At 41.6% G+C, this 27,400-nt stretch overlaps 1 protein-coding gene across 9 annotated transcripts in view; it reads right to left on the reverse strand.

Annotated features, from left to right (window-relative positions):
* The window catches only part of Rbp6 (RNA-binding protein 6), a 1,759,572-nt gene that overhangs the window by 1,316,494 nt on the left and 415,678 nt on the right, over positions 1 to 27,400 (reverse strand). The gene's annotated exons all lie outside the window — the stretch shown is intronic.

Consider the following 27,400-nt stretch of genomic DNA (forward strand, 5'->3'; position numbering starts at 1 on the left):
ATGAAAGTGAAACATGGACGATAACTAACTCAGAAAGAAAGAAAATAGAAGCCTTTGAAATGTGGTGTTACAGAAGAATGCTAAAGGTGAGATGGTTAGATCGAATCACGAATGAAGAGATAGTGAATCGAATTGGTGAGAGGAGATTGATTTGGCTAAATTTGACGAGAAGAAGAGATAGAATGAGAGGGCACATCTTAAAACACCCAAGACTTGTTCAGTTGGTTTTTGAAGGAAGTGCAGGTGGTAAGAACGGTAGGGGTAGACCAAGGTATGAATATGACAAGCAGATTAGAACAGATGTAGCATGCAGTAGTTACGTAGAAATGAAAAGGTTAGCAGCGGATAGGGTGGCATGGTGGGCTGCATCAAACCAGTATATGGACTGATGACTCAAACAACAACATCACAGGATCAGCGATGTCAAACTAGTTACGTCACAAGAGCATATATAAAAAACCAATTCAGGGGATATAGCTGAATAACGAACTTGTGGATTACTATAATAAATAATAATACGAATGGTTTTACATCGCACCAACTACTTTTAAGGTTTTCGGAGAAGCAGAAGTACCTTGAATTTTGTCCCGTAGAAGTTATTTCACTGTTCGTGCCAGTAAATCTGCCAAAATGAGGCTGGTATTTTTGAGCACCTTCAAATACCATCGGACTGAGCCGGGATCGAACCCGTCAACTTGACTTCAGAAAGCCTGCGCTTTTCTTGCCTGAGCTACTCATCTCGGCGCATTTATTATTATTATTATTATTATTATTATTATTATTATTATTATTATTATTATTATTATTATTCAGTTCCTTGGTTGAATGATCATCGCCGATGCCTTCGGTTTAGAAAGTCTCAGGTTCGATTCCTGCCTGCGTCAGGGACTTCAATAGCGTCTGGTTAAATCCTCTAACTCGGGAATTGGACTTTTGTGCTTCTCTCAACACTCTCCTCTTCATATACACACAACACACCACATTATCAACCACCAAAGAAACACGTAATAGTGAATACATCCCTGCGTACAGGGTTAGCGTTAGGAAGGGCATCCGGCCGTAAAACATGACCAAGACAAAATGTTCGACACAATTCGCACCCGCGACCTAACCAGGGTGTTGGAAAAGCAGTAGAAAATTAGAAAATTATTATTATTATTATTATTATTAGGGGCTGCTTGGACGAGGCGGTTCGCCCGGAAGGACGTGGGTTCGAATCCCCGTCAGGAAGTCGTAAAATTTAAGAAACGAGATTTACACTTCCGGAGGTGCACATGGCCCTGAGGTTCACTCAGCCTACACCAAAAATGAGGATAAGGTTAATTCCTGGGCACAAAGGCGGCTGGGCGTAGAGCTAACCACTCTACCCCATCAAGTGCCGAGGTTACGGATAGTGGAAGCCTTTACCTTCCACCCCTCCAAGGGCCTTCATGGCCTGTACGGAGACTACTTTGCTTTATTATTATTATTATTATTATTATTATTATTATTATTATTATTATTCACGGTGATGAAAATTAACGACGACATGTAAGCATACTTAAATGCAACCAACCTCATCTAGCAACGAATCCGCTGTCTTGGAACGACTAACCGACTGGATACTGAGGTCAGAGGATATTAACCAACATATCTCAAGCCCCATAAATGAAACAACAAACGTAACAACTCTCTCCTAGTAAGATGGTTCGATTCCAATTCAGTTCTGTTTAATTTAATTCAAAACATTCACATCATTTGTAGCAATTTCAATCATAATATCACACATTCTCTGAGATTGAGAGAAGCTCAGGCAATCATTACAATTCCCATCCTAAGAAGAAGCCCTGTCCCTGTCGTAATCCTCCTGGGGGATCTTTTCCTCTGTTGGCCGCAGAGTGCGGGCTGAACGAGATGGTAACGTAATACCGGTGGGAGATCTTGCTGATTATGTAGACCGACTTCGAGTGGTTCCAATCTCTAGAGAATGGTAAACTGAATCCGTCATCACCAACCTATACATCTGGAGACACTTGGGAACTATTATCACAACTTGGTTACTCAAGAAAATGAAGTGAGAGTCAGCAGCTTCTTGCAACAAATCACTGCTTAACTTGCAGTTGAATAATACTTTAACTGCAGGTGAGCTAATGTTGCTGCCTTTGCTCATTCGTTTTAAGCGTTAGGCTGAGTTGCTGGCCTTCTGACCCCCATATGACGGGTTCGATCACGGGTCAGTCGGGTTGGTATTTGAAGGAACTCATATACGCCAGTCACGTGTCGATAGATTTATCGGTATAGAAAATAACACCTGCGGGACAAAATTCCAGGACCTCGGTGTTTCCGAGAAACATAAAATTAGTTCTGGGATTATAATCCATTATTCATTCATTCATTCATTCATTCATTCATTCAACTTCGCTAATCGGCCAACTAGGGACCACGATAAGCCTCACTTTACATTCTGGCATTTGTTCATTTTTCGCTTGATCCACATCGTCTTCATTACCTCACTGTTTTAGCACGACGTACTTCTGTCCTTTTAGCACCAGTTGTCCGTTTTTCGTCCCGGAATGTCCCAAAAGTCTTGATGGCTGCTCTGAAAAGATTTCGGTCTTGTGCATCTTCTGCTTGACATTAACGTACCATGGCATTGCCGTTTTGGGTTTTGAGTCAAATATACTGAAGAAACGTTTCATCCATCGAGAGTCGATCATCCGTCGTATATGACCGTAGAAGCGAACTCTACCTTTACGCATTGTGTCCGTGATCTTCTCTATCTTACAGTATACTTCTTGCCTGGATTTTCTAATGTAGATGCCATTTTTGTAGTTTGGACCAAGTATGGTGTGTAGGATCTTTATTTCTTTCTTCTCTAAATCTGCAAGCAAACATTTCTCGGACAGGATAAGGCATTCAGATGCATACAGCGCTACTGGTTTGATGACAGTGTTGTAGTAACGAATGTTTGTGTTCGGGGAAAAGCACTTTTTGTTGTATATGTTGCGGGTGGTTTGTAAAGTGACTTCCATTTACTTGATTCTTGCTGCTATGGCCTGTTTGTTAAGTCCATTTTGCTGGATCCATTCCCCAAGGTATTTAAATTTACTAATACGGTTTATCGTTCCATATTTGTCGTTTAATTGTGCCGTATCATCTTTGATATTTGACATTACTTCTATCTTTTGAAAGGAAATGTTTAAACATTGATCTGTTCTGCTGCACTTTCAAAATTTTCTGTCATAAGGGCTATATCATCAGCGAACGCTAAGCAATCTCTTTCCACTCCAATTTACTTTGTCCCAATCCTTACGGGTTTGTGAACGTTTCTTTCTTTCAACGTCTTTCGCCACTCCTGTATTACCTTCTCAAGTACGCAGTTGAACAAAAGAGGTGACAGCCCATCTCCCTGTCGAACGCCTGTCTTGATCTCAAAGGGTTCAGGAAGACATCCTTGGAATTTTACTTTGGATTTGGTATTAGTTAGTGTTGCCCTTATCATCGCCAGCAATTATTATTATTATTATTATTATTATTATTATTATTATTATTATTATTATTATTATTATTATTATTATTATTATTATTGTCTAATCTAGATTCTTAAGAAATTCTTCGTTACTCTTTTACTGAGGAGAACGGGTTTTAATTACCTTGAAATCCATAGCTAACAGCCATCCAGTTTACCAGGTCTTATATAGTTGAAAGAGCGAGTGGAAATTAGTGCCAGACCAAGCTGTGGACGCTGATATAAAATATTTTCTGTGCTATGACAGCAGAAGCACATCACGAATTGATCAGCAGCCGTCGCGTCTTATTGAACAGGTCTCCCCGATAATAGATTGATTGCCTATATCAAGGGAAACCATTCCCCCTGAGACCACGCTTCAAAGTTGGGAACTGATTAGATGTGCCCCAGCGAGGGACGAAAAGTTCGGGGCACTTGCTCACCTGTAAGTTGAGTGTGAAACTCCAGCAGCTCAGCGCAGACGTCTAATTTTTCTATCGTATTATACCCATTATGACATCAATTCTGATCGTTTTGCTCCGTTTAAATATTTTTGTACCAGAGGAAATAACATTTCTGAGGAAGAATCAGAGTGGGTACTAGAATTTTGGCGCATTCAGCTTAATGCAGCCTTTTCTGATAAAGGAGCTAACCTCACATGCAGAGTGTCCCCGAATCGCCGTCCACTTCCTCGCAGTTGTGCATGGCACACCGGTAATATTGATTATATGTTGTGGGAGTTTTAGGGGTGGTAAAACTTATATTCAGTTACGAGTTGTGGCTCTTTAAGTGTAGTACTGTACGTTCGTCAAAGTAACTTGTGATCTGAATACGATTAATGAAAATATGTTGAATTTCGTGCCGGGATGTGTGGCTCAGACGACTGAGGCGCTGGCCTTCTGACCCCAACTTGGCAGGTTCCATCCTGATTCAGTCTGATGGTATTTGAAGGTGCTCAAATACGTCAGCCTCGTGTCGGTAGATTTACTGGCAGGTAAAAGAACTCCTGCGGCACTAATTTCCAGCACCTCGGCGTCTCCGAAAACCATCAAAAGTAGTTAGTGGGACGTAAAAATAATTTTATAAAATAAAATAAAAATTTCGTCGAATTAAATTAATGTGGCATATACCACAGGCAAACCAAACGGTTTGTTAGCATAGGGGCATTCCATGAACTTAATAATGTCACATCCCTAACTTTTTATTCTAATTCTTAACACACAAAACATAAAATCTAGGTACTAAAAGAGGCTTCTTCTTGTTAATGACTGACAGATTTTCCTTGTACCCAAATCTCGTATTTAGGATATATAAAACTTTCTCCCCTATATCCCTTTTCCCCTTCCTCCGACCTTGTCCTACAGGGTGGATAGGAGGCGGAGGTTTGTGTCCACACCCGGTGCAGTAGTTTGTCTGCAAGAATTTGTGGTCTCCAACTGCCGACGATTTCGAGTCTGTACTGTAGAATCTAATTTGATGCAGTACTTCTGCTGAAGGCAGTGTTGGCACAGCGTGAATTCAAGTTGCAGATTTTTATCGTTAATAGATTTTGAGATGAACTTTTTCCCAGTAATAGACTTATAACATAAGGGTGTGTGTGTTATTAGTTGTAAGGGAGACGTCCTCACCGTGCTCCCTTGTATGTGTGTATTGGAGAGCGGGCATCCATCCATCCAAAAATTGACCATGCCCAATGATACTTAACTGTGTGTAGTTGGTATTCTCTCACTACACCAGTGTTGTGCTTTGGATACTCTCATCGTCCCATAGCGTTTATATGGGTGGGAGTATTCTCACAACTCCCGTGTTCTGAAGTGATCATCCTTCCACTAAGATCGACGTAAATGTTGCATTAATGCTGTAAGTCCGACGCGCCGGAAGGCATGACGCGAAAGCAAACGACGTCGCGGAAACCGTTGTTTACACCGTGTTCGTGCAGCAGAAGGGTTTCCTTCAGTCTCACCAACTATTTGTACCATCGCTGTGTATTATTCGTATGTGCACATCTTCGTTAAGTTATTGCCGTAAGATGCCTTCCCACAGAGTACCATCGTCGCTATACCCGACGGGAATATTCTAGAAACGTACTCTTCTAGGCTAACAGACAATGTTTCTCGAAACGCCTAGAAACAGGACGTAATTACGTAGATGATGATAAGCATTACAGGTTTAAAGATCTGCAAGCGGGTGCGGGATTCGAACCCGAGAGCTCTCTGTCAGAAAACCACCACTCGTATGTACACAAAGCACTTATGCTGATATGTAAACGAAAGTCGCTACCTTACAGATAATCTTGAGACGTCTGATTCATAACTGACGAGACGTATTATTATTATTATTATTATTATTATTATTATTATTATTATTATTATTATTATTAGTAGTAGTAGTAGTAGTAGTATTGCAGAGTCCGACTCATTGGCTGAACGGTCAGCGTTGAGGCCTCCAGTTCAGAGGGTCCCGTGTTCGATCCCGGCCGGGTCGGGGATTTTAATCCCGTCTGATTAATTCTTCTGGTCCGGGGACTGGGTGTTTGTGTTCGTCCCAACATTTTCCTCTTCATATTCAGACAACACATTACACTACCAACCACCACAGAAACACTCAATAGTAATTACATCCCCCCATATAGGGTTGGCGTCAGGGAGGGCACCCGGACGTAAAACATGGAAAAATCCACATGTGCGACACTGTTCGCAACCTCGACCCCACGGATGTGGGAAAAACGGAGTAAGAAGAAGATTATTATTGCAGAATATTTAATCACTATTCATATTTTTAATATTATAGTACTATGCGAATTAACAATGATAAACATGAATCAGTCAGATGGATATAGGCCTAAAAATGAAAGCTAAATGTGAATACACCAAACATGCGGTAACAGTGTTAGCCGTACCAGAATGCCAGTTTTAAATAAAGGAACTGAAACGTAAGTAAGCAGTCCTACTTTATGTAATGGTAAAACAGTACAGGTCTTACATCAGCGGCTTTATCCATCGCATATGCTGTCATTTAGGTTGCCTATTCGAATAAAGTGGACAGCGATTCGGCGACACACCGTATGCAAAGCAAACAAGCTTGCAATTTTACGCGAGTGTTGATGTAATCATCTTACCCACGGCCCTAGTATACGCGGAATCCGAGCCACAGCGACGTGCCCACCTGTAAGTAGGGCGATATAATACACTCAATGCGATATAATACACTCAATTGCTCAAATACGAGACATTCGTGTCAGTAGATTTACTGGAACGTTAAACATTCACAGCAGAATTTCTAATACAGGCACAGTCGATTGGTGTCGAAGCGTGTAACCTATTGTGTTTCCCTTACGACCGGTAGAAGCTGAAGGAACGCTAGAAAAGTAGGATAGTAATTACAGTACTTTAATGTAGCGACGTGTCTTCATGAAGGGCGAGTCACTTGAGGGTCAACATCCGCAGGCTATACGAATGGACAGCTGTCCTCTTCTCAGGCCAAGACCCTAATTCAGAATCCGTAAAGTAGCAAATCTATTTGTATGTAAGAATTGATGGCCATGAGAGTGTGTGTGCGTGTGTGTGTGTGTGTGTGTGTGTGTGTGTGTGTGTGTGTGTGTGTGTGTGTGTGTGTGTGTGTGTGTGTGTGTGTGTGTGTGTGTTATGAAAGGTGCCACATTCATTTAGGAAAACGTTGGGATTGTTTTACTGTGCTCTGCACGCAATAAGATGTTCTAATAATAATGATGTTATTTGCTTTACGTCCCACTAACTACTCTTTAAGGTCTTCGGAGACGCCGAGGTGCCGGAATTTAGTCCCGCAGGAGTTCTTCTACGTGCCAGTAAATCTACCGACTGTCGTATTTGAGCACCTTCAAATACCACCGGACTGAGCCAGGATCGAACCTGCCAAGTTGGGGTTAGAAGGCCAGCGCCTTAACCGTCTGAGCCACTCAGCCCGGCATAAGATGTTCTATTTCCACCCATCGGCGGAAACTACGCCTAGATCTATCTGGTATGTGCACGCCACCCATTTCTGAGTAGGCTCTGAAGGAGTATTCCATTCCAGGAACAACATTCGATATCGATGTAGAATGTGACTTATTGTGATAAAGATATTATCTGCAACAATCCAGAACAGAGTAGAAACAAGCTGAACGACAAAGGCTACGAGAAATTTGATACGTCTTGGCTTATGGATCTGTTACCACTTGTGTGTGAAAGATATAAGCAATCGCAATGGTTGTACGAGCTGTGTTCACATACTGTGTAGGAAATACAATCCTGCAATGGAAACTGGCTTCCATGGTTGTTAACTCGATCACATTTCAGCCGGTTCTTTGCTCTGAGACCATGGCGTTAGAAGGTCGAGTTCCCGTTACTTACACGTTCTCAGATTCTCCAAAATTGCATGTTATTAATATTGTAATAACGGAATTGAACAACGCCCCTGAGTAAATTGTTCAAAAAGTTGTATTTCCTTACACCGCCCGACACATACATACATACATACATACATAGGCGGGATTTCTATACATTTTCCGTTGTCATGGCTGCACGGCTGGGAAATTACCTACGGTATTTTGCAGTTATAAGACAACAATAAACACCAAACATTCCTTTCCATATTCATCATTTGAAAAATGTAAAATTCCGTTTCAGGGGATTTAAGACGAGGATTTTCATGACAGGTTCCCGTACTGCCTATTTTTCCCTCCGTTAGCGTAGACCTCTCCCTATCGTACCTTTTTTCTTCAAATGTTTCTCTCACGTTTAAAGTTAATTTTAAATAGAAAATGAATATTATCTGAAGAAAAGATACAGAGGGAAACAATGAAGTGTGTTTAAAATACGCCGATAGAACAGGAAAGGAGTAGTGAATTATCTAGAGGAAGGATGGGAGATAATGGAACATGATTCCAAAGAGCGTCGAATCCACACTAGAGATTTAAAGCAACCCTTTCTGCTCGCGGTCGATCGCCCGGCCGTCCGGCGAGTGCGACATTGTACCGCCAGTCTCCACACAGGAGAGTCCCGCTTGCACACCCGGCCCGCATTGAACTAAACTGAAGGACGTGAGTATGGTTTATTTTCGCACGAACAGTCGATTACATCCAACTAACATAGGACTAACAAAAGAGGGAAGGACCGGGCGAGTTGGCCGTGCGCGTAGAGGCGCGCGGCTGTGAGCTTGCATCCGGGAGATAGTAGGTTCGAATCCCACTATCGGCAGCCCTGAAGATGGTTTTCCGTGGTTTCCCATTTTCACACCAGGCAAATGCTGGGGCTGTACCTTAATTAAGGCCACGGCCGCTTCCTTCCAACTCCTAGGCCTTTTCTATCCCATCGTCGCCATAAGACCTATCTGTGTCGGTGCGACGTAAATCCCCTAGCAAAAAAAAAAAAAGAGGGTAGGGTAAAATCCTCATGAGTATAGTCTTCATTTTTAGTTTTACAAATAGCTTTAAGTCACACTGACAAAGGTCTTATTTATTTATTTATTTATTTATTTATTTATTTATTTATTTATTTATTTATTTATTTATTTATGTCTTTATTTGTGGCGAAGTTAGGGCTCTTGGCCCTCTCTTACACTTAACCACATTATGCGGCTTAATACTGAATACAAACTTAATATTCAAACTTAACACACTGTATATAATATAATAATAATATAACTTAATATAGACTAAAACCAAGAGATTACATCCTAAGTCTAAAATTAGAAAAATAAATTCAATAACTACTCTAGGTGGAATTCATATAATATAACAGTAATTTATGTAAACTTTTGGGAACTATTTGCTCCTGACATTCACTCACACATTCATACATAACTACATGATATAGCCTACGTATTCAAGAGGAAATCTTCAGACTGTCTTTTGAAGGTAATTAATGAGGAACAATTTCTAATTTCAGGGGGTAAAGCATTCCATATTCTAGCGCCCGACACAAGGAAAGAATTACTGAAGGCAGATGTATGATGTGGAGGTATTGCAATTGTTGACCCAGATCGCGTGTCACGCTCATGAAAGGAAGCTAGAGAACGGAAATTACTGGAGAGATATTCAGGTATATTTTTCAGTCAAGAGTCGATAGATAAGGGTTGATACATGGTGATTTCTCTGCTGCTCTACTTTTAACCAAGAAAGTTGTGCATAAAAAGGGGACGATGGGACAGGAAAAGGGAATGAGCCTACCGTGGTCTTAATTAAGGTACAACCCCGGCATTTTCCTGGTGTGAAAATAAGAAACCACGGAAAACCAACTTCAGGGCGTCGACGGTGGAGTTCGAACCCAATCTCTCCCGAATGCAAGCTCACAGCTACGCGCCCCTTACCGCTCGGCCAACTCGCTCGGTAGTATAATCTAACCCAAGAGGAATGTATATCCCAGTATTAACAATATGTAAGATACTTTAAAACAAATACTGGCAAATGTTTCATTTATACAGGAGTAAGCAGTGTTCCAAACAGGAAATACATTCTTAGGCAACTACGACACTGATTTCTCATTTACCACGAATGCACCAAAGTCGTCTCTTTAATATGATCTAAGACTACAAACTAGTAGGTTCAGAGACAAGGTAGACACTACAGGAAATGTTGTGGACATTGTTAGATGCAACTACTATAGGAGCCTCATATCACAGGCCAAGGAAATGGACAATTTCTCCAAAAAAAATGTTTGTTTAAATGGAGTGCCTTTCCTTGCGTAATTTCTAATTCAGACTTAATTGTTCTTTTTTCAATTCTTCTGGTACAGCAGTGTTCTAACTGCTCCCAGATTTTCTTTGATAACAAATGTATGTTCGAATTGAAGCGAGTTCATCATCCCGGAGAAGGGAACGATGGACCATGCCACTCTCCTTCAGTCGGAGCTTGTGCAGCTAACATCAGAGGTCTCTATCTGACAGAAGGTAGAATACAGGGTCAGAGGTAAGAGGGAAATCTACAGGTTTTCTCTCGATATTCCCAAGCAATTTTAAATATTCTTTTATCACAGTTTAGATTAATTTTGTTGAGTGTACGATAATATCTCCTCTTTGGAATCCTTTTGAGATGATTATGAGTTTGGATTTTCTCTTCTTTTTTTTTACAATTTTTCTTAAGTTGGGCCGAGATAGGCAGGTTTTATGGCGGCGATGGGATAGGATAGGACTAGGATTGCGAAGGATCTGACCCTGGCCTTCATTAAGGCACAGCTCAAGAATGTGTCTGGTGTGAACACAGGAAACCACAGAAAACTATCTTCAGGATTGCCGACATTGGGGTTCGAACCCGCTATCTCCCGAATAAAAACTCACAGCTACGTGGGCTAGACCGCATAGTCAACCTGCTTGGTGGTTGGGAATTAGTCATGTATTGCGTCACTGTCACATCGTCTAGATAACGCCATTCCGTATTAAGAAACATAGAAGTCTTCGAAAGCCTAAATTTACCCCACTGTTGATACTGGAGCTATAATCAGTGAAATGTGTGTAAAATGTATTGTTTAACCCCACACAATTGCAACAGGTTTGCTTCCAATCATTGAAGTGCTACAAAATATTACAAAAGTGCCATCTAATGAACGCATATCTCCAAACCATCCATTGTTCCATTTGCAGAACTTACGAAGTTTAAAGAGGACGAGATATCAAGAATAGACTTTCTGTGGAAGAAAAGTAGAAAGTAGTAGTAGAAAGGCAGGCTACAGGAAATATAATTGATTTTTGACTTTCGTAGGTGTTAGTGAAGAAAACCCCTTCAAAATTAGTTATTTTGTGGCACAATATTCGACGTTTTAACAAGCTTATTGAAAATATTTTTCTTAGATTTTGAAGACTGATTTATAATATTTTCTTTAATAATAATAATAATAATAATAATAATAATAATAATAATAATAATAATAATAATAATAATAATAATAAAGTAATAATTTTTTCGCTAGTAAGAGGTAGTTAGTTTGAACATTAGAAAAATCTGTATGTCATGGGTAAGAGGTTTTTAGAGGATTTTCGTGCCGCTGAGGTAGTAACCCAGATCACAGCTACAAATATGCAATGCAGGTCCGCCTCTTTGCTAGGGGCTTCACTGCCGGACGAAGAGGCCGAGTGTGAGTAGGCCTACCAAGGTCGATTGACACATCTCCAGGACGTGAAGCGCCATCCGAGACGAGGAAGCATCTTCCTAGAAAAGAAAATATCTTCGCCTTATAAAGGAAGTGATGGGTTCCGACACTTCCTACTATGGCATTTGCCATCACATTCAGCGTGCTCCATTATCGCTGTCGGCAAAAAGTTTTCGTTCCCCAGTGGTATTTTCTTAACTGAGCAGTGGCTGTGCGGAATGGGTCACGTAGCTAACGGCTTGCATTCGGGAGACAGTGGGTTCGAACCCCACAGTCGGCAGCCCTGAAGATGGTTTCCCGTGCTTTCCGATTTTCAAACCAGGCTGTACCTTAATTAAGGCCACGGTCACTTCCTTCCCACTATTAGCTCTTTCCTACCCCATCGTCGCCATAAGACCTATCTGTGTCGGTGCGACGTAAAGCAGATTGTAAAAGAATACAGTTTCTTGTTTTCACGGAAGTGAATTCTCTCTTCCCGCTTGTCTGTTTTTTCCAGTGCTTTGGAAGAATTTCGGTGGGAATTCAACTCAGTAACTTGACAGCTTCAACATCAAAGAGCATTCATGACTCCAACTACATTCTCCCCGCGGCCGTACTGCCAATTTTCCTTCCGTATAATTAGAGCTCTCCAATAAGTGTTCGTTTTTTACTTTTTTATTGCAGCTAAACTTTCTACCTTTCTTCACTAACATACTGAATGTCTTTCTGCTCTTTTTATTTCGTCGTCCATCAAGTCCTTACATGGAGTAAAAAATTCTCCTTCTAATCCCCTGCCTTTAGGCCTATATATAGTTTCAACCCACTGTTTCTTCCTCTTTTCCTCCTCTTCATTCAAGATTATAGCTATCATTGAAAGTTCATTATTGAACATTTTACTAGCGAGTTAACTCCACAGAATTGAAGTTCAACAACAGACGTAAAAAAATCACGTCACAAAGGACGTAAACAGGAAGCATGTTCACGTCACGAAGATGTATGAATCGGCCTTAACTCGTTGTTCATTTCTACCTCACATTGCACGTCACAGTGCTATACACTACGGCTACAGGGCAGCCCTACCAACGACAGAAAGTGTTCCTTTCTGTTCATCTACAGCAGTACCTTACTTTTCAGAACTACCCAGAAAATTTAACTTCGTCTCTAATTAAAACACGAATCCATACATGTAGTCATATTAACATGCTTCTTTCTGTACGGCTTCTGAACTCGTACGGTTTACGAGCAGCGATATTTTACTTCTTATTCCTCTACAATTCACGGCAACGCCCCTAAAGCGAATATTCAAATTAAAATGATGCTTCAACTAACATTTTCTACAAATATTTAAAAGATGGGTATAAATCTAGTAGTACTACCACTGTTAAATTCCTCAGAAGTTTCGATCTATATTTCGGAGTTTAAATTATATCATCTTCCAAATATGAAGATCGTTTTTCAATCTTTCTCTTTCAATAATGCGTAATGTAAAAGAACTCTGCGTACCTTTCTTTCCAGAACTTCGTTCATCCTTAAAGAAATATATGACGAAATGTTGATGCTATAGAAAAGTGTAAGGAGGATTTTACACTTCACTACAGAAGAATGCATTAGATCATTAAACGGGAAACTACCCCCATCGAATGAATGTCGTAGGAGAACTTAACATCTGGAACTGGCGCGTTCTAACGTTTTATACCGGGAACCATGAGAGAGACTATGAACAAAAAGCTGAACGCAATGTTGAGCCAAGCACACTTCATTCAAAACAAAAATCAAGCCCCCAGCATTTGCCTGGCGTGAACATGAGAAACCACGAAAACCATCTTCAGAGCTGCCGACAGTGGGGTTGGAACCCACTATCTCCCAATTAATATTATTATATTTATCATTATTAAAATATCCGTCGTGCTTATACTCACATCACTTAAGGATCTTACTGTGGTGGAATCTCCCAGTGGGCTTATGTTTTAGAATGTAATGCACTCTGATAATATGACATTTAACGACGGCGGTTCTTTCGTATTAATCGATAAATATCCAGTCCTGCTCAAGGAAGATGATTGCAATCAGTTAATAGGCCAAAGTCTCGAGAAGGCTTGCGGAGTACGTTTATAATGTGATTCTATAATATTACATTACATACATACATTATCATTATGGACAGTTATGCCTTTGAGCGATCAGTCTGCAAGCCTCTGTGAATTTACTAAACGTCGCCACAATCCTCTGTTTGCAACTAGTGATGTGGCCTCATTTAGTTTTATACCTTGTATCCTTAAATCGTTAGAAACTGAGTCTAACCATCGTTGTCTTGGTCTATTTCTACTTATCTAACCCTCCATAACAGAGTCCATTATTCTCCTGAGTAACCTACCCTCCTCCATTCGCCTCACATGACCCAAACACCGAAGCCGGCTTTTGCGTACAGCTTCATCCATCGATTTCATTCCTAACTTAGCCTTTATCTCCTCATTCCAAGTACCTTCCTGCCATTGTTCTCACCTGTTTGTACTAGCAATCATTCTCGCTACCTTCATGTATGTTACTTCTAACTTATGAATAAGATATCCTGAGTCCACCCAGATTTCGCTCCCGCAAAGCAAAGTTGGTCTGAAAACAGACCGATGTAAAGATAGTTTCGTCTTGGAGCTCACTTCCTTCTTACAGAGTACTGTTGATCGCAACTGCGAGCTCACTGCATTAGCTTCACTACACCTTGATTCAATCTCACTCACTATATTACCACCCTGGGAGAACACACAACCTAAATTCTTGAAATTATCGACCTGTTCTAGCTTTGTATCACCAATCTGACATTCAGTTCTGTTGAATTTCTTACCTACTGACATCAATTTAGTCTTTGAAAGGCTAATTTTCATACCATACTCATTGCACCTATTTTCAAGTTCCAAGATATTAGACTGCAGGCTTTTTGCACAACCTGCCATTAAGACCAAGTCTTCAGCATAGACCAGACTGCTTACTACACTTCCACCTAACTGAATCCCTCCCTGCCATTTTATACCTTTCAGCAGATGATCCATGTAAACTACAAACAGCAAAGGTGAAAGATTACAGCCTTGTCTAACTCCTGTAAGTACCCTGAACCAAGAACTCATTCTACCATCAATTCTCACTAAAGCCCAATTGTCAACATAAATGCCTTTGATTTATTTTAATAATCTACCTTTAATTCCATAGTCCCCCAGTACTGCGACCATCTTTTCCCTCGGTACCCTGTCATAAGCCCTATAATATTAATGACACCAATATATAACTAAGTTCTCAGAACGTATATTGGTGGATTTACTAATAGGTAAAATGTATTAGTCTGCGCAAGAAGTCCGCACCTCCATGAACCGAATAAATAAATGAGAATCTACAGGTACTGTTCGGCTAAAAATGACCAATTATCAATAATATTTATCAAAAATAATTATCATTGCCTCAGTTATTTCGTTGAAACTTTCTCACGCAAAATTATCACTTTCACTGATAACAGTACACATATTCTATATCATTTAGGAATAGCATGGACCGAAAACTTTTGAGTTTAATATGAACACACTAAGAAACATTGCCTTATGTTCGTGTTTGCCTGCAAATAACAGAACAGAAAGACCAAGTTATGGGTTTCATCGTGACTTAACCATAAGGCATCTGCCACGGAACCTACAGTTTTACATGGAAACCAAATCATTGTGACGTGACTTTCATAACAGAACAGATTTCAATACACTCACACTAATTACACAAGCTGAAAATGGAAAAACTTTACCTAAATTATGATATTATACCAAGAAGGTTTTGGAAATTAAAACCTTCTTGATGATGATGATGATGATGATGCTTGTTGTTAAGAGAAAACAAACCAGATCAATATGAGGGAAATTTTACTAGATTACCGCATATGGTCACCACGTAGCAAATATACTTGGGGAATTACAGTTCAGAAGGAATTCAAGTAAGAGAAGAGAAATGTGTGTGAATTGTTAAAACCTTCACGTTTTCATACCACGAAATTCTCACTGTATCTGCAGAATGGACATCATAATCGAAGGAAGACGCAGCCACGTTGTGGTGAGGTACAATCCTTGAGTTTAATATTTACAGTCGCTTCTGTATTCTGCGAGAAACTTGTGCCCAGAGCCAGGCTGCATACCAATCAGGTAAGAGAGTTACACGGAAAGAAATTAACACATCCATGTACAGCTTTTTCTTCCCAGTCGAAGGATACAGTTACTACTTTCGAGAACGCTTGTTTTCATTGTCTAATACATAGCCACGGTGCGAGATGGTAATACAATACCATCAAGGCGAGTTGCCATTCGTATTCAACTTTAATACCTCACGTGTAGATGACGATCACTTCCCTTCGAAAACCATTCCAAATTAATACCAAGTACACTAAACAGTGATGACTCTAAAGAAATTCCGACTTAACAGACAGGCGGGCTGAGTGGCGGTTCGATCCTGGCTGAGTCCTATTACATTTGAAGGTGCTCAGATACACCAGCCTCGTGTCGGTAAACTTAATGGCACGATAAGACAACTCCTGCAAAATAACTTTCCGGCACGTCAGTAACTCCGAAATTCGTAAACGTAGTTGCTGGGACGTAATAAACCAATACGTTATTATTAGGTTATCAGACATGCATAGGCCTAGTCGACAACGATTAAATGGGGCTCTGCGTGTGGGAAGTAGAATGTTTCCTCGGTATCCCTTGCCTATCATCATCAAGGGGAAACCCCAGGTACTTCCACATTGGCAGGGTGGGTTGAAGACAAGGGGACGCCTAGCTTCTACTTGTGCCAGGTTCCTCACTTTTGACCTTTCTTATCTGGCCACGGCTGATCAACTCTCAGTTGAACACGACGGCATTTAGTTTACGAGACCTAGAGTGTGTTCAATTTTCAGGCCCTCCGCAGCCCACCGCCTTAGTTTGCCTACACACATTATTGGAAGGGGTTGACATCTTTCATTTCCTCCTCTGATTAGTGCTAAAAGGGGATCTTCCGATTAAAGCAATAATCACTTCCACTGTTGACCAAAATATCTCAAGTACCCCAAACAGCAATAGCTCACGTAGACTTGCAGACTGAAACCTTACAGACATAACAGTTTACGTACAACGATAACAGACAATCTCAGCGGCGCAGTCTGTTAGGCGTTGTTCTTCTCTTTCTAGGTCAGCGGGCTCGATCCTGGCAGAGGTCAAACAACTCCCTAAGGGTCACCGTTCTGACACTCCGGTGTCTCTTAGAATCTGCCGCAATTGCAGAAACGCTCAATAGCAATAACATGAATGAAAAATGCTCATTAACTGTTTTTATAATCACATATCTTGCTATGATGCCTTTGCTGGCAGAACCTAGTGTTTTCTCTGCACTATGCCTTCTGGTATGGGCTAGAACAATTTTGTTACTTTCATTGATCTGTCTCTGTCTTATCCTTGGCTTTGACAATATGAAAGTGACTGAGGTATGAGCGATGCTAGTAATGCCATTCCTTGTGCAGTCAGTCCCTGCTATGAATGGTGTGAAAATGTTGCTCATAGGGTCGGTTGGTGCATGCATTTCAGTGGGCTTGGCAGACTGATATGTAATAGCAACTTCTGGCTCAGTGAGGAAAGCAACAGGAAACTACCTCACTCCTCATTTCCCTAGTACGCCTCTTCAGTGATGCCTAGGCCATCTATGACAGCTGATGGCAGAGCTGTTGAAGAACCAACCAGCCTTTGGACTGAAGACAGAACATACATACATCTTGCTTTGATATGATAATTTAAATGCTGAATATACTAGGTGAATTCAACTATCATAATACTTCCCTGAAAGGAGTTGTTGGACATTTCCACAGATCTACTTAAATAATCCTAAATTTCATTTAGGAAATGGTGGGTTCGAATCCCACCGTCCTCAGCCCTTCATTTTTGCACGAAGTAAACTCTGCGACTGTATCTTAATTAGGCCATGGTCACTACTTTCGCATTAGGCCTACTCGTCTTTTCTATTCTATACGTCTACGCGACAGTGATTACATAGCCAAACATATCTATTTATGCACATACCTACGCCAAGAAAATAAGTAAATATATACATGCATACATTCATCTTCATTATAGACTGTTCTGCCTTTCAGCGTTTAGTCTGCAACCCTCCGTGAATTTACAAATCGCCACCACAATCCTCTATTTGTAATTAGTTCCGTGACCTCGTTAAGTTCTGTATCTCTTATCTTTAAATCGCTATAAAATGAATCTAACCATCGTCGTCTTGGTCTCCCTCTACTCCTCTTACCCTCCATAACAGAGTCCATTATTCTCCTAGATAACCTATACTCCTTAATCCGCTTCCCATGACCCAACCACCGAAGCAGGTTTGTGCGTACAGCTCCATCGATCGAGTTAGCCTTTATATCCTGATTCCGGGTAGACTTCTGCCATTGTTCCCACCTGGATGTACCAGCAATCATTCTCAAACTTTCATGTTGTTACTTCCAGATTATGAATTCGATATCCTGAGTCCACCCAGCTTTCACTCCCATAAACCAATGTTGGTCTGAAAACAGACCGATGTAAAGGTAGTTTCATCCGGGAGCTGACGTCCTTCATTCAGAATATTGTTGATCGCAACTACGAGCTTAGCGCATTAGCTTTACTGCACCTTAATTCAATAACACTATAATACCATCCTGGGAAAACACACATCCTAAATACTTCAAATAATTATCTACCTGGTCTAGGTTTGCATCCCCAATATGACATTCAATTCTCTTGGATTTCTTAGCTACAGACATCAATTTAGTCTTAGAAGGGCTAATTTTCGTGTCATAATCATTGCACCTATTCTCAGTTTCCAAGATATTAGACTGCAGTATTTCTGCACAATCTGCCATTAAGACCAAGTCGTCAGCATAGGCCAGATTACTTACTACATTTTCACGTCACTGAATCCCTTCCTACCATTTAGCACCTTTCAGCAAGTGATCCATGTAAATTATGAACAACAAATGTGAAAGATTGTAGCCTTGTCTAACGTCTGTAAGTACCTTGAACCAAGGACTCATTCCCTATCCCATCGTCGCCATAAGACCTATCAGTCTCGGTGCGACGTAAAGCCACTAGCATTCTACCATCAATTCTCACTGCAGCCCAATTATCAACATAAATGCCTTTGATTGATTTTAATAATCTACCCTTAATCCCATGGTCCCCCAGTACGGCGGACATCTTTTCCCTCGGCACTCTGTCTACGAAAAGTAAACATAACTGTCTATTCCTCTCACATCAGTTTTCAATTACCGGGCGCATACTGAAAATGTGATCCTGGCAGCCCCTCTGTGGTTTGAAACCACACTGGTTTTCATCGAAGTTCCTCTCAACCACTGATCGCACCCTCCTTTCCAAGATGACAGTGAACACCTTGCCGGTTATAACTCACCTACCGACAGAGCCGGAAAATTCGGTCCCTAAGCGCTTTCCATTTCCTGAAATCGTACCTTTCAATCTTAGTCCATAATGTGGGTTCCCATTTATATACACTTTAAAACATTTTAAACTCACTTTTGCTTGCATCATTTTATTCACAAGAATGTGCAACGAAGGTTTGAGATGTTTTGTAATGAAGTTCGTGATGAAATGAACGAACAACTAAAGACAAAACAAATACCGATGTCCGGACTCGAACCGGTATCAGACGTGTTCCTCCAGTCAACAGACTCACCAGATGGCCCTGAGCTACGCTAGTCAGCATTTTGTGACCGTGGGCTTAGGGTATAGCACCTTTCGTGCGGCACCACACATCCAGCCTGGAGGATACCTTGCTAGCTACTAATCGCTAATCGCAATGTAGAAGCCAGAGGCTACCGAGATTCCCTGGAATACCGGTGTAACTACACTCCACCAGGGCTTCTGGATATCTACGAGCGTTACCAACCGCAACTCAGATCACAAATTGGTTAACTCTATAAAACCTATCAGAAGACGATGTAAGATGAGGGCTGATAATTTTCTAAAAATAAAAAAAAATACACAAAAGGCGTTACGCATACTATCACCGCGGTACTTACAAAATTTGCTCGCCACATGTTCTTCAAAGAGCAAACTGAGTAATTGGAAGCACTGATGGAGGAAGTGATAATGATGTTGAGGGGAAATGCAAGAAAAAAATTATATCCTCTTAATAATAATCGTTGGATGGAGACTAAGAGATCTGACCTTTCATGGAACGAAGGTAGCCTATGTGGAAAAGGAAGGTAAAGGTAATGAAAGACGCCAAAATGAAAAGCTCTTAGAACTACATTGATGATTATAATAATAATAAGAAGAATAAATACATTTATCTGAGATACAGTATGTCAATACGTGGTTCAGCAGGTATGGTTACATAATGCGCACATCGTGATAACGAAGTAACCAAGCAGACGATGCGCCGTGCGAGAAGAGTGGATGCATTAAGAAGTACCGATTACGTATGAGTATCTTCGGCTTTCTCAACAATTGTCTTTCCTTCTCGGAAAAGGGACACACTCAAAGTAAATAATTCATAAATAATAATTAAACGATCTACATCCGACTCGTTTACGATATCTTCCACTGTTACGAACTGCATAGAGAAACATTGGCAAAATTTAAAGGAATACATTAATTAATTAATTACGTGTTGCATTAAGGGTTTTAGTAAATCAGAAGAGTCATACCAGGTAAACACACAATAACAAATTAATATTATCTTTCGCAAATGTAAAACATCTGTGATTCTGGAAGGCGTTCAGCACCCAGCCATGGGGACATAACGGGGAAGCGTGATGGGATAAAATCCCATCTCTCGCCCACTGGGATCTCTCTTGAAATCCAGACAAATGCCATGGTAGTTCATGATATTTAGATTATGGTTGCTTCATTCCCATACCTAGCCGTTCGCTAATACAAATTTCACAAAAATTAAGGTTATCCGACATACATCACACGCATTAACAGGGAATGCAGCTCCCTATCCCACTGGTTTGGGATCAAATCCCGACTCTGCCATAAAATTAAGGCTAATTTGAGGAAAGGGGCACATCTAGCCTCAGCGAACTGAGCAAGGAAAGGGTTCTGAATGGGTCTAATTCTCTTTCCCAAACATCACAGAAAAGTTTTACGTGATTTTTTACACTCCAGTTAGTAGATAGTAGACAGATAAATGGTTAGTACATAGTATGGGTCCGCCTCTGTGGTGTAGTGGTTAGTGTGATTAGCTGCCACCCCCGGAGGCCCGGGTTCGATTTCCGGAATTTTAGGCGCTGCCTGGCCGAGGCGGAAAAGGCGTGCTCGGTTCGCCCGGAAGGACGTGGGTTCGAATCCCCGTCAGGAAGTCGTAAAATTTAAGAAACGAGATTTCCACTTCCGGAGGTGCATATGGCCCTGAGGTTCACTGAGCCTACACCAAAAATGAGTTCCAGGTTAATTCCTGGGGGCAAAGGCGGCCGGGCGTAGAACTAACCACTCTATCCCATCACGTGCCGAGGTTAACAATGGTGAAAGCCTTTACCTTCCACTCCTCTAAAGGCCTTCATAGCCTGTAAGGAGGTGACTATGCTTTGCTTTTTACATAGTACGGAGCCAGAAATGTAGGTCATAGTCGCTTTCATATCATTTTTACCTCATTTATTTACAGCTTCAAACACAGTTGCAGACACTAGGGTAATGCAGGCTATCAGAAAGGCATCACACAGGGGTGGGGGGCTGTCATTTGGGTTGCCTAAAAGCAAAACAACAGAAGCACGTGTTAAGTACAAACGGTCGTTGACCACGGGTTCTAAGTCATGTACCTGATGCGAGTGCCGATCAAGTTGGCTAAGCCTACACAGTGCGGCTTAGCGTACTGGCCTTTGATCACAGTGGTCCCAGGTTCAATTCCCGGCAAGGTCACGAATTTTGACCTTAATTGGTTAATTCCCGTGGCACGGGGACTGGATGTATGTGCCGTCTTCATCACAATTTCATGCTCATCAAGACGCGCAGGTCGCCTACGGGAGTCAAATCCAAAGACCTGCACCAGGCCTCTCCAGAGGCCACAAGCAATTATTATTTGCCTATACTGGGAAGACCGTGGGTTCGATTCCTACAATCGGCTTATCTGAAAATGGTTTTGCATGGTTTCCCATTTGTTTTCAACACAGGGCAAATGCTGGAGCTGTGCTTTAATTAAGGTAATGGCCACTACCTTTCCTCTCCTACTGTCGACGAAAGCAGAAAGAACAGATAGGATAAATATTTTAAACGGATGGGGAAAGAAACTTGAAGAAATAACAACTTTACGATAGAGGATATTCTTACTTCTCTGAGAACGAATTCAAATCCCTCACACTCACGCTCCCTCCTTTAAATTTAGATCTCACTCGATAGCCACATTCTCCTCAGCCATTCCTTTACATAAGGCAACAAGATACAGAGTTAAAATATTTCAATTTATAGTCCAATATTTTCTGGGAAGAACAGATCGTAGCTTAACTAAAAATAACGTTTAACTATCAAATGCTATACATATCTTATAACAAACTTTACAACCCACAAACAAGCTCTAATTATTCATTAGGTCGACAATTTATGGACCACAAAAAGGTACATAATTCCTTCCTATTTTTATAGTTAGGGATGTTCAGGGAGAACAGTATAAATCAGCCACATTTTATGTTTTCAGGAAAGTATTTATAGTCTGTACAAGTATTCATCCATCTACAGTGAATTAAAAATGTAAACAGCGACTGCTAGCAACTGGAACTTAACCATTCTTATCCATGTTCGTGTTTATGAAGAACTGGATAGATTCCCAGCCACAGTAACTTTCGAGACCTATCCTCAGTGCGATTTTTCTTTAGGTTCTTCCCACTACAGGAAGGAACTTACCACAGATACTAGTTCGTACTTTACAGGTATAATACTCTTAAGAAAATGACTGAGGTTGAGAGCTGGGTTCTCACACAGGTCCTCAAAAGTTATAAAAAGTAGGATCTACTAACTACAAAAATACAAACGATTCAACGTATTTTAACTAAAGTGATGTAATGTATGGGAGCTGCCGGGCCAAGACGGTTAGAGCGCCCTGGGTTCAATATACCAACACGAAGTTGGACAAATTAGAAAAAAATACTTCCTCATCTGGAGACGGACATGGCCCTGGAGTTCACTCAGTCCGCACCGATAAATTAGTAACATATTCATTCCTGGAACTAAAAAGGCGGCCGGATATAGAGCTAACCACACTATTCCACTAAGTACAACCGGACTCCGTGGTACGTGTCATGTAGCTGTTAGCATAAATTAGGGACAGGGTACGTCTGAACCGCACCGCTGGCAGCCCTGGAGATGGTTTACCACGGTTTCCCATTTTCACTTATGTGATGTCATGTGGCCTCTATAGAGGCCTGGTACAAGTCATTCTACGAGTAGTTGACACCCGCGGGCGATCTGTTAGTCAGAGTATGGGATAAGGATGATGATAATGAGGAGATCTCATGTCGGCTACTCCTATCGAATAACACCAAGGGGGCCGCTCAAGGTTTAACATCTCTATCAGCGGGCGAGTTGGCCCTGCGGTTAGGGTCACGCAGCTGTGAGCTTGCGTCCGGGAGATAGTGGGTTCGAACCACACTGCCGGCAGCCCTGAAGATGGTTTTCCGTGGTTTCCCATATTCGCACCTGGCAAATGCTGGGGCTGTAACTTAATTAAGGCCATGACCGCTTCCTTCCCACTCCTAGGCCTTTCCTATCGCATCGTCGCCATAAGACATATCTGCGTCGGTGCGACGTAACGCAAATAGCAACAAAAAAAAAAAGAAAGAAAATCTCTATCTGACGGACGAAACGTCCATATGAACACTTCGGATGAGTTTGGAATTGAACCCAGGCGTCTGACACGGATTCTAGTGATTACAAATTGCATACATCTCCTATACTGTCAGCCAGCATTCTGATGGTGAAAATTTGCCACCAATGAGACTCGAACCAGCTAACCACGGTGTGAGACAATGAAGCCTTCACTTCTTAACGATCATGACCACTAGGCGGGCTTACCGGTGTCTTCCAGTTAGCGACGATTCCCATTAGGGATCATTAAGTGTCCCATTAGCGACGATCTATAAATACTCATAGTCCTGACTTTCCCGTTAGCGACGAAATGTTGACAAATTGTGACAGCTCCCTGAAAAACCCCTGCTCGAGAATGTAGTTAACATTTGGTTTGATTACCCATCACTCGGTGTTCAACTTTGGTTCAGTCCGGTTCATTATGGAGTTTATTTCAAAGAAGAGAGGTAACTCCTGCCTGAATATGAGGGACATAGCTATAAGGCGTCTAAGGCAAAACAAGGAGGGTGTAGTGATGTGGTTGTGTGCCAACGAAAAATAAGTATTGTGAACTGGATGAAGGAATCGGAAGATCACCTGCAAAGTGTCGAGGATCTACTTTATTAACACCGTGGCCGCTACCTTCGTAGTCCTTTCCTATCTCATCGTTTCCGAAAACCAATATGAATAAGTACGATGTGAAACGGATCGGAAAAAGTAAAAACCATTACTGAGGTTTTAGAAAGTGTAAACCTTCACTGACAATACAGAGATTGCTTTTTCTACTTTACTGCATTTCTTACTTGCTATCTTCTTCTCAATTCCTGTCGCACCTGGTGGTGTACATGGGCAGCACTGAAGACTCTCCATCTGGTCCTTTTGACAGCCAACCGCTTTACTTCACTCCAGGGTTTCCCAGTCTCTATGCCTTCTATTTCAACAGTTCTCCTCCAGGTCTTTCTCGGTGACAACGTCTCCGTGCACTTGCTGATTCCAATCCAGTGCAGACCTCTCCATAGCGCTGTGCGGCTTCCTTAATGTGTGGCCGATCCACCGCCAAATTCTCTCCTAAATCTGGGCATTTATTGGTTGTTGGTTCGTTCCTTCCACAGGTCTCATTTGATATCACATCCGGCTATCTCACATTTATAATTTGTCATAGGCATCGGTTAGTAAAGACGTATAATCGGTTTTCAGTCCGGCTCTATGGCTAAACGGTTAGCGTGCTGGCCTTTGGTTAGAGGGATCCCGGGTTCGATTACCAGCAGGGTCGGGAATTTCAACCACCATTGGTTAATTTCGCTCGCACGGGGGCTGGGTGTATGTGTCGTCTTCATCATCATTTCATCCTCATCACGACGCGCATGTCGCTTACGGACGTCAAATCCAAATACCTGCACCTGGCGCGCCGAACATGTCCGCGGACATTCCCGGCACCAAAAGCCATACGCCATTTCATTTCATCGGTTTTCAATCTGCAGTGTGGCCTTCCAAGTTTCACAGCCATTCAAAAGAACTGCCTTTACGTTGGTGTTGAACAGCCGGAGTTTTGTTCTTCTCCAGATGTTCTTTTTTTCGCCAGACATTATACAACTACACGAAGGCTCCATTTGACTTACGGATTCAGCTCTTGGCATCATCTTCCGCTCCTTCATATTTCCGTACAATGCAACCAAGATACACGAAGGAATCCGTTTGATCTACGTTTGCATCTTTCAATACCAGGTTTGCCTCAATTCTGGAGTTAATTCACATTACCTTAGATTATCTGACCTGTACTTTCGGTGTTACTTCGCCTGCTTCACTTTGCAATTTCACCAACGTTGCTTCCATGTCACAGAATCTCTGTGCAAAGTCAGTGACCTCAAGCCTATCTTGAATTTCTTCGTCACTCAAACCAACACTAACAGAAACAGTTTCGGTGAGAGTATGCTGCCTTGCTGCACTCTGTAATTAGTCTGAATGGATTCTGTTAGCTTCCCATTGTGCTAAACATGGCATTCGTATCCTTCGTACATTTCCTTGATGATGTTAATCATTTTTGGAGGAATCCCATATTCCTTCAATATGCTACACAACAGTCCTATTGAGTAAGTCAAAGGCCTTCTGAAAGTAAATAAAGGTGAAACACAGTGTATTCCGCGGTTTTTGTAATCATAAATTTCAGGAGAGCAGGGGGATTAGCCCACAGACCCATAGCCAAGTGGTAGGACTGCAACCTATAGCTTAGGCCGTTTTCTGTACGTGTTGTCTCCCTTAGCCTTTGAAGACTCCTCTTCGACAAGAGGCAGTGTTTCCCCTTTACTGATCCCAAAAGGAAGGGTTGTCTCACCCGCCAGTTTATCCGTACCAAAGGGTATACACAGAAAATGATTTTGAGTAACTCTCCAGAGCCCAGATGCCGTCGTTATTTAGGGTTCCAGCAAGGCCTTCACAGTTACTGTAGCGGTTCCGGAGCTCACGGAGTCCCCACTGTACATCACCGCTATAGGCCATCCCCTACTCCATGTCGTTGCCCACCTCCCACGACGGGGACGCGGTGTTGGTTTTATGGGGGACGCATTATATACACTGTTCAAAAAGGATATTTAGTCACTTTTTAATATGTCCATACCTCCATGAAACACATACATATGGAAATGAAAACAGGCATGTAATGCATTTTTTGCAAGTTGCTTTACGTCGCACCGACACAGATATGTCTTATAGCGACGATGGGACAGGAAAGGGCTGGGAGTGGGAAGGAATCGGCCGTGGCCTTAATTAAGGCACAGCCCCAGCATTTGCCTGGTGTGAAAATGGGAAACCACGGAAAACCATCTTCAGGGCTGCCGACAACTTTTTCTTTGCAACAATTAAGAATTCAAGTGGAGGATGTTCTTTGGACACTCAATACAAGACGCCATCGCACAACGTGTCATAAACAAAACGTCCCTGGTTAAACATTAAATTGGCTACGTGATAATTAAGCGTCTAAGTAAAGATTATTGCCGCTCTTCGTATGGATAACAACTTCAATACGCCTTCTAATGCTTCTGATAAGGCGCCGTGCGTTCAGTACAGGCAGACGTTCCCACTCTTCCGAAAGGGCGTCTTCGAGCGCTTGTAGTGTTTGAGGGGCTGGATTTCTTGCTTTGATGCGTTGTTCCAGCCCAGACTAGTTCGATCGGGTTCAAGTCGGGTCTGTTTGATCCGATTTTAGTCAGGATTTCTGGACGGCCACTCTATTCACTGCACGTGATGCTCTTGCAGGAATCTCCCAGCGATGATGGCATCATGAGCTCCAGCATTATCATGAATGAATATTGTGTTTTACCTAAGTAGAATTACGTCAGGAATCACACGCCGCGTGAGTCCGACGCGCCTGGCTTTTGCTGTTCGTGGGCATCCCAAGGAACATCACTTGTGGCGTGATGGTCGATTCTCATTTGCCGCACGGCAAGCAACAGTCGCCTTTAACCACTTACTGCACCATCACTTTTGCAAAAACATGTATACGACAGGTATCAAACTGTCATACGGCTATGAAAAAGTACGTGCCAATTATAAGCTTTCAGCAGAGTACGAAATAAAAGCTATAAGCGATGGTATACTGATAGAGAACATGTGTGCATTTCTGAAGCGGAAGTAGACGTCCATCTAGAACGCTTTCTGGTAAACTGCTGGCCGAAGTCGCCGCGATGTCATAGGTTAAGTGGGATGCTGCTAATAGCACTGCGGCTGATAGGTGGGTTCTAATCCCACTTGAGCCTGACAATTCTATTCGCATTTTGTACTTTGAGAATCATCAACATTGTCAATGTAGCCGAATACCCTCACGTCGTGGGTAATTTATTTATTTATTTATTTATTTATTTATTTATTTATTTATTTATTTATTTATTTATTTATTTATTTATTTATTTATTTATTTATTTATTTATTTATTTATTTTGGCACTGTTCTAGGCCATCACGGCTGCTTATGCAGATGTTTTATAAGCAGGACTGGACGAGTACAAAATG

The sequence above is a fragment of the Anabrus simplex genome, chromosome 2, assembly GCF_040414725.1.
Source record: "Anabrus simplex isolate iqAnaSimp1 chromosome 2, ASM4041472v1, whole genome shotgun sequence".
Taxonomy (NCBI): domain Eukaryota; kingdom Metazoa; phylum Arthropoda; class Insecta; order Orthoptera; family Tettigoniidae; genus Anabrus; species Anabrus simplex.